This window comes from Lathyrus oleraceus, chromosome 7 (genome assembly GCF_024323335.1).
Source record: "Lathyrus oleraceus cultivar Zhongwan6 chromosome 7, CAAS_Psat_ZW6_1.0, whole genome shotgun sequence".
NCBI classification, from domain to species: Eukaryota; Viridiplantae; Streptophyta; class Magnoliopsida; order Fabales; family Fabaceae; genus Lathyrus; species Lathyrus oleraceus.
In genome coordinates this window covers 206,989,807-207,002,342 of record NC_066585.1, presented here as the reverse complement: position 1 = coordinate 207,002,342, position 12,536 = coordinate 206,989,807, and positions in this window count along the sequence as shown.

The following is a 12,536-nucleotide window of genomic DNA, read 5'->3' as shown; positions in this document are numbered from 1 at the left end:
ACATAAAAATTAACTGAATCTAGTTATTTCTCATATAGAAGAAAAATGATTGATTGGGTGTAAACCTTCTCCTTCCTCGATTATTTGGACACTGGTTGTAGAGCTTGATGTGTGAATAATTGTCTTCCTTAATGAATCTTGACTTAATTTGCCATATATTTTTCACAACAAATTAGAAGGAAATAAATCGATTGGGTGTAAACCTTCTTCTTCCCCGAATGTTTGGACATTATTGTAGAGCTCATTGTTCGAATATTCGTCTTCCACCTAAAAAAACTTTCAACACACCAAACCTTTTTTCTCGCCCCCGCGCAATCGAAAATATTTTCAAAAAGATCATTGTTTAGTTTGTTCTACCATGATACAAACAAGCCCTTAATCCTCTCCCACGAGCACACAAGCCAACATTTAACCGCTAGAGAGTGATCTAAATAGTTGTTCAATAAAATCAATCAATCAACACTCATTTGCTACGAAGAACTATGTAACTTTGAATTCCTCATTGTACCTGGGGATACGTAGTAGCGAGATTCATCATCTCGTCAAGCACTATAACAAAAACTCCAAAAATATCTTTTGTCTTGCACAGAACTACATTGCTTTGAATTCCTCATTGCACCTGAGGATACTTAGAAGCAAGGCCCACAATCTTCTCAAGCACCCTAATAAAAACCTTTTGTGACCCCTTTTATTTCCTTTTTACACTCTTAATCACTCGAAGAAAACAAATGATATACGCTAACATTCAATCGTAAATCTAACTAAAATATTCTCGTTGAGTACAACAAACATTAGGGGTGCTAATACTTTTCCCTTGCGTAATCGACTCTCGAACCTGAATATGGTTGCGGCGACCATCTTCTTTTTCTCTTAAGGGTTTTATCAATATTTTTTCTTTCCTTCTTTGGAATAAATAAAGTTCGATTGTAACCCTGTTATTCATTTCCATGAGCGTGTTTTCCAACTCTCAAGTTGAAGGTATTTTCCAACTCTTAAGTTGACGTTATTTCCAACTCTCAAGTTGATGGTATTTTTCTAACTCTTAAATTGACAATGTTTTCCAACTCTCAAGTTGATGGTATTTTTCTAACTCTTAAGTTGACTATGTTTTCCAACTCTCAAGTTGATGGTATCTTTCCAACTCTCAAGTTAGTGGTGTTTTCCAACTCTCAAGTTGACGATATTTTCCAACTCTCAAGTTAATGGTATTTTTCTAATTTTCAAGTTGATAGTACTTTCCAACTCTAAAGTTGATGGTATTTTCCAACTTTCAAGTTGATGGTATCTTTCCAACTCTCAAGTTGACAATGTTTTCGGCTTCTCAAGTTGACGATGTTGTCCAACTCTTAAGTTGACGGTGTTTTCCAACTCTCAAGTTGATGGTTTTTTTCCAACTCTCAAGTTGACGGTGCTTTCCAACTCTCAAGTTGACGGTGCTTTCCAACTCTCAAAATTGACGATGTTTTCCAACTCTTAAGTTGTTGGTATCTTTCCAAATCTCAAGTTGACGGTGTTTTCTAACTCTCAAGTTAACAGTGTTTTCCAACTCTCAAGTTGACAGTGTTTTCTAACTCTCAAGTTGATGGTATTATTCTAACTCTCAAGTTGACGATGCTTTCCAACTCTCAAGTTGATGTTTTTTCCAACTCTTAAGTTGACTGTATCTTTCCAACTCTTAAGTTGACGGTGTTTTCCAACTCTCAAGTTGACGATGTTCTCCAACTCTCAAGTTGACGGTGTTTTCCAACTCTCAAGTTGATAGTATTTTTCACTCTTAAATTAACGGTGCTTTCCAACTCCCAAGTTGATGGTGCTTTCCAACTCTCAAGTTGATGGTGTTTTCCAACTCTCAAAGTTGACGGTATTTTCCAACTCTCAAGTTGACAGTGTTTTCTAACTCTCAAGTTTATGGTGTTTTCCAACTCTCAAGTTGACGGTGTTTTCCAACTCTCAAGTTTATGGTATCTTTCCAACTCTCGAGTTGACAATGTTTTCCAACTCTCAAGTTCACGGTGTTTTCCAACTCTCAAGTTGACGGTGTTTTCCAAATCACAAGTTGACTGCTTTTCCAACTCTCATATTGACGATGTTTTCCAACTTTCAAGTTGCCGGTGTTTTCCAACTCTCAAGTTTGTGGTTCTTTCCAACTCTCAAGTTAGCGGTGTTTTCCAACTCTCAAGTTGAAAGTGCTTTTCCAACTCTCAAGTTAATGGTGTTTCCAACTCTCAAGTTGGCGGTGTTTTCCAACTCCAAAGTTGACGTTGTTTTCCAACTCTCAAGTTGACAATGCTTTTCCAACTCTCAAGTTGACTGTGTTTTCCAACTCTCAAGTTGATAGTGTTTTCCAACTCTCAAGTTGAAGGTACTTTTCTAACTCTTAAGTTAACGGTGTTTTCAAACTCTCAAGTTGATAGTATTTTTCCAACTCTTAAGTTAACAGTGTTTTCCAACTCTTAAATTGACGGTGTTGTCCAACTCCCAAGTTGACGATGTTTTTAAACTCTCAAGTTAACGGTGTTATCCAACTCTGAAGTTGATGGTGTTTTCCAACTCCCAGGTTGATAGAGCTTTCCAACCCCTGCATTGATGGTATCTTTCATCCTTTCGTTGATGGTGATCCTAACAGTTTGATCAGTATCAAATTGCAACTTGATATTGATCTGATATCCTACTCCAATTAATTTTGTTTTTGACCTCACTACATTTTCCATCTTTTTAAAGACAAAATTTTGGTCCTTTAGTATTTAACTATTTCCCACCGTGATCATATGAAGAGTGACCTTCTTAATATTCTATGGTCAAAGATACTTAAATAGAGGCAGTTGATGTACCCTAATTTTATCCCATGTTTTTTATCTACTTTAAGTCAAGTATTATCTCATTTGAAAATTTCAAAAAAAAATATTCTAAGTACATTACATACAACATATGTCATGCATCATTCAAAATTCATTCATTGCACGTTAATTCTATCAAAGTCAACCAAAAGTCAATCTTTGATCATTTGCATAATTCTATGGTTGTATCATTCCAAATAAATTTTTATCGTTCATCATATGTATTTTACATTATTCAAAGTCAAAAAGTCAAGAAAAATAATGTTAAAGGTGACTAAAATATTCAAGTCTTTTTGTATCATCTTTATTGTTTGCATTAAAAAAAGTAAATTCCACGAAAATAAAACTCAAGTCAAAGTCCCATTACATCATCATTTTAATTCATTTCATTTTAATTTGATCATCCACCATGTATTTCAAAAGTCAAAGAAAAGTCAAGATTTTGGGCATAACAGACAAAATATGATCACATTTGTTTTGCCTCATCACACTTTTCATTCACACCTCATTTGATGACATCAAATTACACTTCATATCAAAATTTGAGATTAAAATTGAGATATTTTCATGCCAAATTCATATTTAAATGCATTAAAATTCATCCAAATTTACTCACACTTTTTACATTTTTTCATAATTTCCAAACCATCATTTAACCTAATTCTAAAGCATATAAATCAACATCATTTCATTCAAAATCTACACAATCAATGACTACTAAACAACCTCAAAATTCTGCATCAAATTCATCACTAAAGTTTGAATTTCTTCATTTTGAAGAAATTTTGAGTTTGAGCAAAAACTCCCCCAACTTGATCCAATTGCCATCCATTTCCTTTAAATCACTGCACAACATCATCACCACCATAAACCCTACCAAAAACCACACAAAAAACTCATATTCATTCAAGTTCTTTTTTAACTCGATTTCGGAAAATTTATCGAAATTGTGAAATAATGTTAAGATGAAGAGAAAGTTGCAAGAAGTCTGAATTTATAAAGAAAAGTGGAAAACTCACCTCGCATGAGCTTCCTCGAAGCGTTGTCGGAATCCGGGTTTCTCGCCAAAAAACTCATTGATGCTCTTCCCGTTCTTAAAGTTTTCGTGTGGGTGAGCTTTGATTCTTGCTTTTTACTTGATTTCTTGACATAGATTTATTTATGCACTTAGTATGTTTCATATCCTTTGATCATTTGTGCAAAATAGCTTGAATTATGAATTTTCAGAAAAATGGTGTTCATGTGCATCCCACTGTAAACAACTAAATTTCGAAGAAAAAAAACAGTTGTTGGTTGTTGATTTTTAGCATTCCATTGTGTTTATGAGATCGAGTAGACGAATTTTCATTATTCATTTGTATGATTTCGTGAAAATTTGAGAAAGTTACATGTGGATCAAATAGACTAGTAGTGTATTTTTTTCAAAATTGCATTTTCAAGGTTACCGAATGTTTTGTTCCTTTAGGGTGAAGAAGTAGATCTCAGGTGGGGCCCACACGGTCCACCACCCCTCCTATTTTTTTATTCTTTTTTTTCTTTTCTTTTTTTATGTTTTTTTGGTATTGGGCCTTGGGCCCCTATTCTTTTGTTTCTTTCCATCATTCTCAATTCTCTATTGCCCCCCCTTTTTGACTTTATTTATTTTTATTATTTCATCTATTTTTTAATTGGTATAATTAATTAAATAAATATATGATAATTAAAATAAATATTTTCAATAATTAAACCCTTGATCAAACGTCAAGCGGTAATTTTTGAAAACTTGTTTCTTTCGATTAATTTTCGAATTAACTTGAATCAAACCTCAATTTTTATCGGGGGTAGTTCCTTAATCAATTAAAAAATGCCTATTATCTTATTTTAACAATAAATTGGATGAAAAGGGACTAATTAGGTCTAGATCTCTTTTTCCTCAGAGTGCTTGAACACTACTATAGAACTCATTGTTCGAATACTCGTCTTTCGTATGAAAACATAATAATTAATCGAACTTTAGTTGGTTCTCATATAGAAGAAAAAATATTGATTGGGTGTAGTCTTTCTCTTTCCCATATCATTTGGACACATGTTGTAAAGCTCGATGTGCGAATAATCATCTTTCGTTAACAAACCTTGACTTAATTCACCATTTATTTGTTTACCTGTGCTTCCGTCAACATCTATTAGGTACTAGTAAAGAAGCTAGTACACCAGTTCGCCACCAGCCGCCACTGGAATATATCCATTACCAGCTAGGGTTCATTAGAAGCACTAAGAGACTATCTCGTCTGCTTTAACGAAGCTACAATCAGGGTCATCCCACCATACCAAGAAATATTTGTAGGGGCATTCCAAAATGGACTTAAGGCGGAACAGTTAAATGAATCCCTCACCAAGAAGCCAGTGTTATCACCGACGGAGGTGGTCACCAGAGTTGAGTGCTACATAAAGGGTGAGGAAAACAACACTAAAAAGAAGGCAAGCAACGTTAATAAGCGTGTTTATAGCATCGAGAACTCGCACTACCAAAGGAATAATAACTATACCTCTCCCATGAAGGACAAGACAACCTTTAACAAGGTAGGTAGGGAGATAGAGAGCTTCACACCTCTGAACATGCGCCGTGAGTAAATCTGGCGTGAGGTACTTCATCTACACATTATACCTATGACTCATGATCCTAAAAAGGACGTGATGAATTCCGAACCAGGAAGATAGTTCAATTTGCACAGGGTAAAGGGACATCGCGTCGAGGACTAGTATCAGATCAAGAAGGAAATCAAAAGACTAATGCATGAGGGACACCTCAAGACATATGTGAAAGGCGACTCCTCTCATTCGTCAGATAAATCTGGCTCACACAGGTGTGATGATGTTAGAAGCCCAAAGCCTAAAAAAACTAAAGAGACGTCTTAGAGCGAAGACGACATATATACACGTCACATGCTCAACACTATAACAAGATAGTTTGTCGGAGGAAGGGGAACCAGTTTCGCCAGAAAAAGATACACCCGTCAGATCCTGAGTGTAGAAAACCTCCTTGAGGCCAAGATTGAAGGAGAGCTCTGAACGCCAGAGGCCACGGTCGCCTTCTCGGATAAAGATTCATTTGACATTCACCCTCATAATGATGATCCCATGGTCATTAACATCAAATGCAAATACTTGGAGGTTAAAAGAGTTATCATTGACCAAATAGAGTTATGTTGACATGTTATAGTAGGAAGTGTTCAAAAGGATTTGTCTCGACTCCGAATAACTAAAGTCATTCAAAAGATATCTTGTTAGATTCTCAGGAGAACATGTACATGTTAAGGGATATATCACATTAAGGATCACCTTTGGAGAAGAGGATTAATCTAAGGAGATAAAAGTTAGGTATCTGGTTATTGATGCCCCATCTTCATATAATATGATTATAGGGCAACCATCCTTTAACCGGATGAACACCGCCTTGTCTACTTTATATCTATGCATGAAGTACTCGTTCCCTAATGGGCGAGTATGGGTCATCCAAGGAGATCAAGAGATCACCACTAAGTATTATGCAGAAAGCCTCATGTTGAAAAGGATTCGCAATCAAGGTGGGAAGACAAAGAGGATAAGTTTAGGAATAAAGCCACCAAATAAATTCCACAAAGGCGAGGAGACCTCTTCCCTAACCTCTGAGGATATTGAAGGCTAAAAGTCTTGGAGATATACCTTATGGAGATGTCAGTATAACTACCATTTGTTTTTCTCTTTAATATAATTTGATTGTTTTATTTATAGGCGAGTATTATATCCATATCGATTCTAAAGAACAAATGACCTCGTGGGATGCATTCTTTTCCCTTTACGCTTTTACTTAAGGCAAGGGTTTTTAATGAGGCACCTCACTTTTTATTATGTTAAAGTCCGTATGTTTAGCTATACATTTATTTGTAGGAAACTTATGAGTTTGAGAGATGATTTCTCATAAAGGCGATCAAAATTTGCCCATGAGACAATCAAACGATGGATTCTTAAGTGGAATCCTTGCCGCCCATTGAGGTGATCAATCACTGGATCCCTAAGGGGCCTTTGCCGGCCATTAAGGCAAACAATTGCTGAATCCTTAAGTAGGATCCTTTCTGTCCAATGGGGTAATCAAATGATGGATGCTTAAGTAGGATTCTTGCCGCCCAATGAGGAAATCAAACGCTGGATCCTTTAGTGGGATCCTCGCTGCCCATTGAGGTGATCAATCATTAGATTCTTAACTGAGTTCCTTGTAGCCCATTGAGGCGAATAAATGCAAGATCCTTAAGTGGGATCCTTGATGCCCATTGAGGTGAACAAATGTTGGATCCTTAAGTGAGATCCTTGTATCCCATTGTGGTGAATAAACATTGGATCCTTCAGTGGGAATTTTTCCGCCCATTGAGGCAAACCAATGTTGGATCCCTAAGTGGGATGCTTATCACCCATTGAGGCGACCAATTTTTGGATCCCTAAGGGGGACCCTTGCCTCCCATTGAGCCAAACATATGCTGGATTATTAAGTGATATCCTTGTCGCCCATTGAGGCGATCAATTTCTAGATCCTTAAGGGGGTCCTTGGCGCCCATTGAGGCACTCATATTCGCTGGATCTGGGGTATCCTTGCAACCCACAAAGGAAGTCATGACAACAAACACCCTTAAACAATCGTAAAAAGTTAAAAATAAGTAGACGGTGATAAAGGAAGTTAATATGAAAGGCACACCCAAGGGACACCGTTGTTCAAAATAATTACAAAATCCCTTGAAAGGGCATATAAGTACAATAAAAAACCCTAAATGGCATAAAAATACAAGGGCCACTAGGGGCCAAGATATAAACTAAACAATCGTTCTTCCTCCGGGGTCACCACCTCCTCAACAACATTCTCTGGCTGAGGGACTTCAGACTCACCATCCTCGGTCTTCCCATATTGGCCATGAGTATCCTCAATAAGAGTGAGGCTTTTAGAAGTGGCTATTCTCTCCTTATCTACTATCCCACCACCTCAGACAACTTTGAGAAAGTCCATTTGACTCAAGTCCGTGTTGGGGTAGAGAAAGCGGATTTGCTCATTGGCACACTCAAAGTATATACCAGAACTAGACACCAGCTCTTCAGCGAGATTTGGCACCGCCATCTCCAAATCCTCTTGATGAAGAAGGGCGACATTAGAAACGAATGGAAAGACTCTTTCTCAATAGAGATTTCCTTGACATTGGCTTCCATATCTTTCTTTTACTTCTCTCACTTCTCCTTATCCTCCTTAAGGATATGCAACATGTAACACCCTTCTACCCAATCGACATATTTAAATAAGTTATCAGAGTACCACATGTAGAAGAGTTTACATTTCTTACAACATACACTTATCGCATCACAACACATAACACATTATTTATTATATTTAAAACTTCGCAGCGGACAACAACATAATTATTATTTTTCATCATATAATAATTCATAAAAATGTTTCAACATTGTCTCGACAAAACATCTCAACATTTTAATCCTCATGAACAACGTAAATAAAATATAATTATCTATCGAACCCCATAACCCCGGTGTCACATGACCAGAGCATTTGACTCGACTCCGTAGAACAACTCTACATTTATTCTTCAAACCTCAACGAAAGCTACTCCTCTTTATCTGCACATTGCTCATCATAGATGAACATAAACACATGCAGAAGGGGTGAGAATTACATTATTAAATAATAATATAACGACATAAATATAAACATAATTATATATTTCACACATGCCAACACAGCTCTTCATCATCATCATAATCAACAAACTCATGAACATCAACGAAACAACATATCAAATGCAATGCACACACCCATGCATGACTCAACACGACTCGGTATACCCATCTTGTGACCACTACAGGATCACCACTCCCAGATTCATCACCATAGAATCCGAGTTCCCCGTAAGGAACCAAGCCTCTCAACAAGCCCGGAGTCAACAACATCATTGGAACTCAGTCCGTTCATCACTAGGCATCGGCCTTTCATGAATGCATGTACACCAAACATGCATCATAATCAACATCGCAAAACATCGCAACAACAACATCATATGATCATGTTATCTTCATCATTAATAGCATGACATACAACTCAACAAAACAACAACAACATTACATCTTAACACATGGATTCATCACAATCAACCACAATAGGCCAAATCACCATTTCAACATAAAAATTAGTCATTTTTCAATACTGGAACAGTGTTAACCGGTTAACGCCACAGGTTAACCGGTTAACGCAGGCAAAACTCACTTCTGGGCAAAACGCAACAGTGTTAACCGGTTAACGCTATAGGTTAACCGGTTAACGCAGGCAAAACGCAACATTTTCACAATATACAACAGTGTTAACCGGTTAACACCCTGGGTTAACCGGTTAACGCAGACAAAACAGCAGTTCCTGCGCTAACACAAGGCAGAATGCAGAGTTCTCCGCATTTTCCGCCGTCGGAGGACTTCCGGACCTCCGATTCAACTTCCGTAAAAGGCTACGCGTTCGGGAAAACGCGACTCACACAACTACGGATTCAATTTCAGCTTAATTCGACTTATTCATCATAGTACTAAACGACGGTAAACCCCAACTTCCCCAATCTTCCTAATTCCCCAAAATCCATCAACAATCCTACATAAATCATGAAAATGCTCGCATATTATCATTTAATAAGGTTCAGACCCCTTACCTGAGATAATTCGGCAACTCAACGCTTCCGCTTTTCCGCTCTTCAGCCTTTGCTCTACAGCTTCTCCCTTCTCTGCAGCTTCTCAACTTCCACGTAAAACTCTTCTGTTCCCCAATGAGAAACTTTTTCTCTTATCCCAACTTATATATTTTCCAATTATTATTATTCCAAATAATAATAATAATAACAATAATAATAATAATAATAACCCAATTTATTTAATTAAATTAATAAAATAATATTATCAACTTAATTAAATAATTCTTTTACTTTATTTGGGGTGTTACAACTCTCCCCCACTTTAGAAGTTTTCGTCCTCGAAAACCTACCTCAAGCAAATAGAGCCGGATACGACTCCTTCATCTGATCTTCACGCTTCCAAGTCAAGCTCTCACCAGCTGGACCTCCCCAAACAACTTTCACCAGAGCAATCTTCTTACCTCTCAGGGTCTTCTCTTCTCGGCCATCTATCCGAATTGGCAACACTTCAACGGTCAAATTATCCCTCACCCGGATATCATCCAACTGAACAACATGCGAAGGATCCGCAATATATTTTCTCAACTGAGATACATGAAACACATCATGCAGATTAGAAAGCGACGGCGGTAAAGCTATCCGATACGCCACTTCCCCAACTCTCTTCAAAATCTGATACGGACCCACAAACCTCGGAGTAAGCTTTTTAGACTTTAAAGCTCTTCCCACACCTGTCGTCGGAGTAACTCTCAAGAACACATGATCTCCCTCTTGGAACTCAAGCGCCTTTCTCCTATTATCATGATAACTCTTCTGACGACTCTGAGAAATCTTCATTTTCTCCTGAATCATCTTAACCCTTTCAGTCGTCTGCTGCACAATCTCAGGTCCGAGTACAACACTCTCACCTGATTCATACCAACACAATGGAGTTCTACACCTCCTACCATACAATGCTTCATATGGAGCCATACCGATACTAGCATGAAAACTATTATTATAAGTAAACTCCACCAACGGCAAATAACTATCCCAAGGACCACTCTGCTCCAACACACAAGCTCTCAACAAATCCTCCAAGGATTGGATAGTTCTTTCAGTCTGACCATCAGTCTGAGGATGATAAGCTGAACTCAACTTCAACTTGGTCCCCAACGCTTTCTGCAAACTTTCCCAAAATCTAGAAGTAAATCTGGGATCTCTATCAGACACAATACTGGATGGAATACCATGCAGCCTCACTATCTCCTCAATATACAACTCTGCCAACTTCTCTAAAGAGTGATTAATCTTCATCGGCAAGAAATGCGCCGACTTAGTCAACCGATCCACAATCACCCAAATAGAATCATTACCTTTCACCGTCCTCGGCAATCCCGTCACAAAATCCATGGAAATGCTATCCCACTTCCATTCAGGAATCTTCAAAGGTTGCATCATACCTGCCGGTTTCTGATGTTCAATCTTTGACTTCTGACAAGTCAAACAGGCATACACAAACTTAGCAACATCTCTTTTCATACCAGCCCACAAAAACAACTTCTTCAAATCCTGATACATTTTAGTTGCACCTGGATGGATACTCAATCCACTCCTATGGCCCTCTTCAAGAATACTCTTTCTCAATTCAGACACCTCAGGAACACAAACTCTACCTTTAAATCGCAGGATGCCATTCTCATCAATCTCAAAATTACCACCATTACCCTGGTTAACCATAGCAATATGATCAACTAGAGCGACATCAACTTGCTGACCATTCCGAATATCTTCCAGAATTCCACTAGTCAACTTCAGCATACCCAACTTTACACTATCAGCGGAAACTTCACAACCCAAACTCATATCACGGAACTGTTCAATTAACTCAAGTTCCCGAACCATCATCATAGACATATGTAGAGACTTTCTACTCAGCGCATCTGCAACTACATTAGCCTTACCGGGATGATAACTCAATTCAAAGTCAAAATCCTTCAGTAATTCTAACCACCTTCTCTGCCTCATATTTAACTCTTTCTGATCAAACAGATACTTCAGACTCTTGTGATCACTGAACACTTCGAATCTGGAACCATACAGATAATGCCTCCACATTTTCAACACAAATACAACAGCTGCAAGTTCTAGATCATGCGTAGGATAATTCCTCTCATGAACTCTCAACTGTCTAGAAGCATAAGCTACAACTTTACCATTCTGCATCAAAACACCACCAAGACCCATCAAAGAAGCATCACAATAAACAACGAAGGACTCACCAGGATTAGGCAAGATCAACACTGGAGCACTGGTCAACCGCCTCTTCAACTCAATAAAACTCGCTTCACAAGCTGCATCCCACACATACACTTGACCCTTCTTAGTCAACTGCGTCAACGGCAATGCCAACTTAGAGAAGCCTTCAATAAATCTGCGATAATAACCAGCTAACCCCAGAAAACTGCGTATCTCAGTAGCAGACTTCGGAGTCTCCCACTGTAATACAGCATCAACTTTAGCAGGATCAACAGAAATTCCACCACTCGAAATCACATGGCCAAGGAAACTCACTTCCTTCAACCAGAACTCACATTTAGATAATTTTACATACAATTTCTTTTCTCTTAACACCTGCAAAACAACTCTCAGATGTCCTGCATGCTCTTCTTCCGTCTTAGAATATATCAATATATCATCTATGAACACCACAACAAAATCATCAAGGTACGGATGAAATATACGATTCATATATTCCATAAACACACCTGGAGCATTAGACACACCGAACGACATCACAGTGTATTCATAATGACCATACCTCGTACGGAAAGCAGTCTTCGCAATATCATCTGACTTCACTCGGATCTGATGATAACCCGACCGCAAATCAATCTTACTGAAAACATGAGCTCCACTCAACTGGTCCATCAAATCATCAATCCTCGGCAATGGGTACCGATTCTTGATGGTCACCTTATTCAACTGCCGATAATCGACACACAACCTCATCGTACCTTCTTTCTTGTTCACTAAC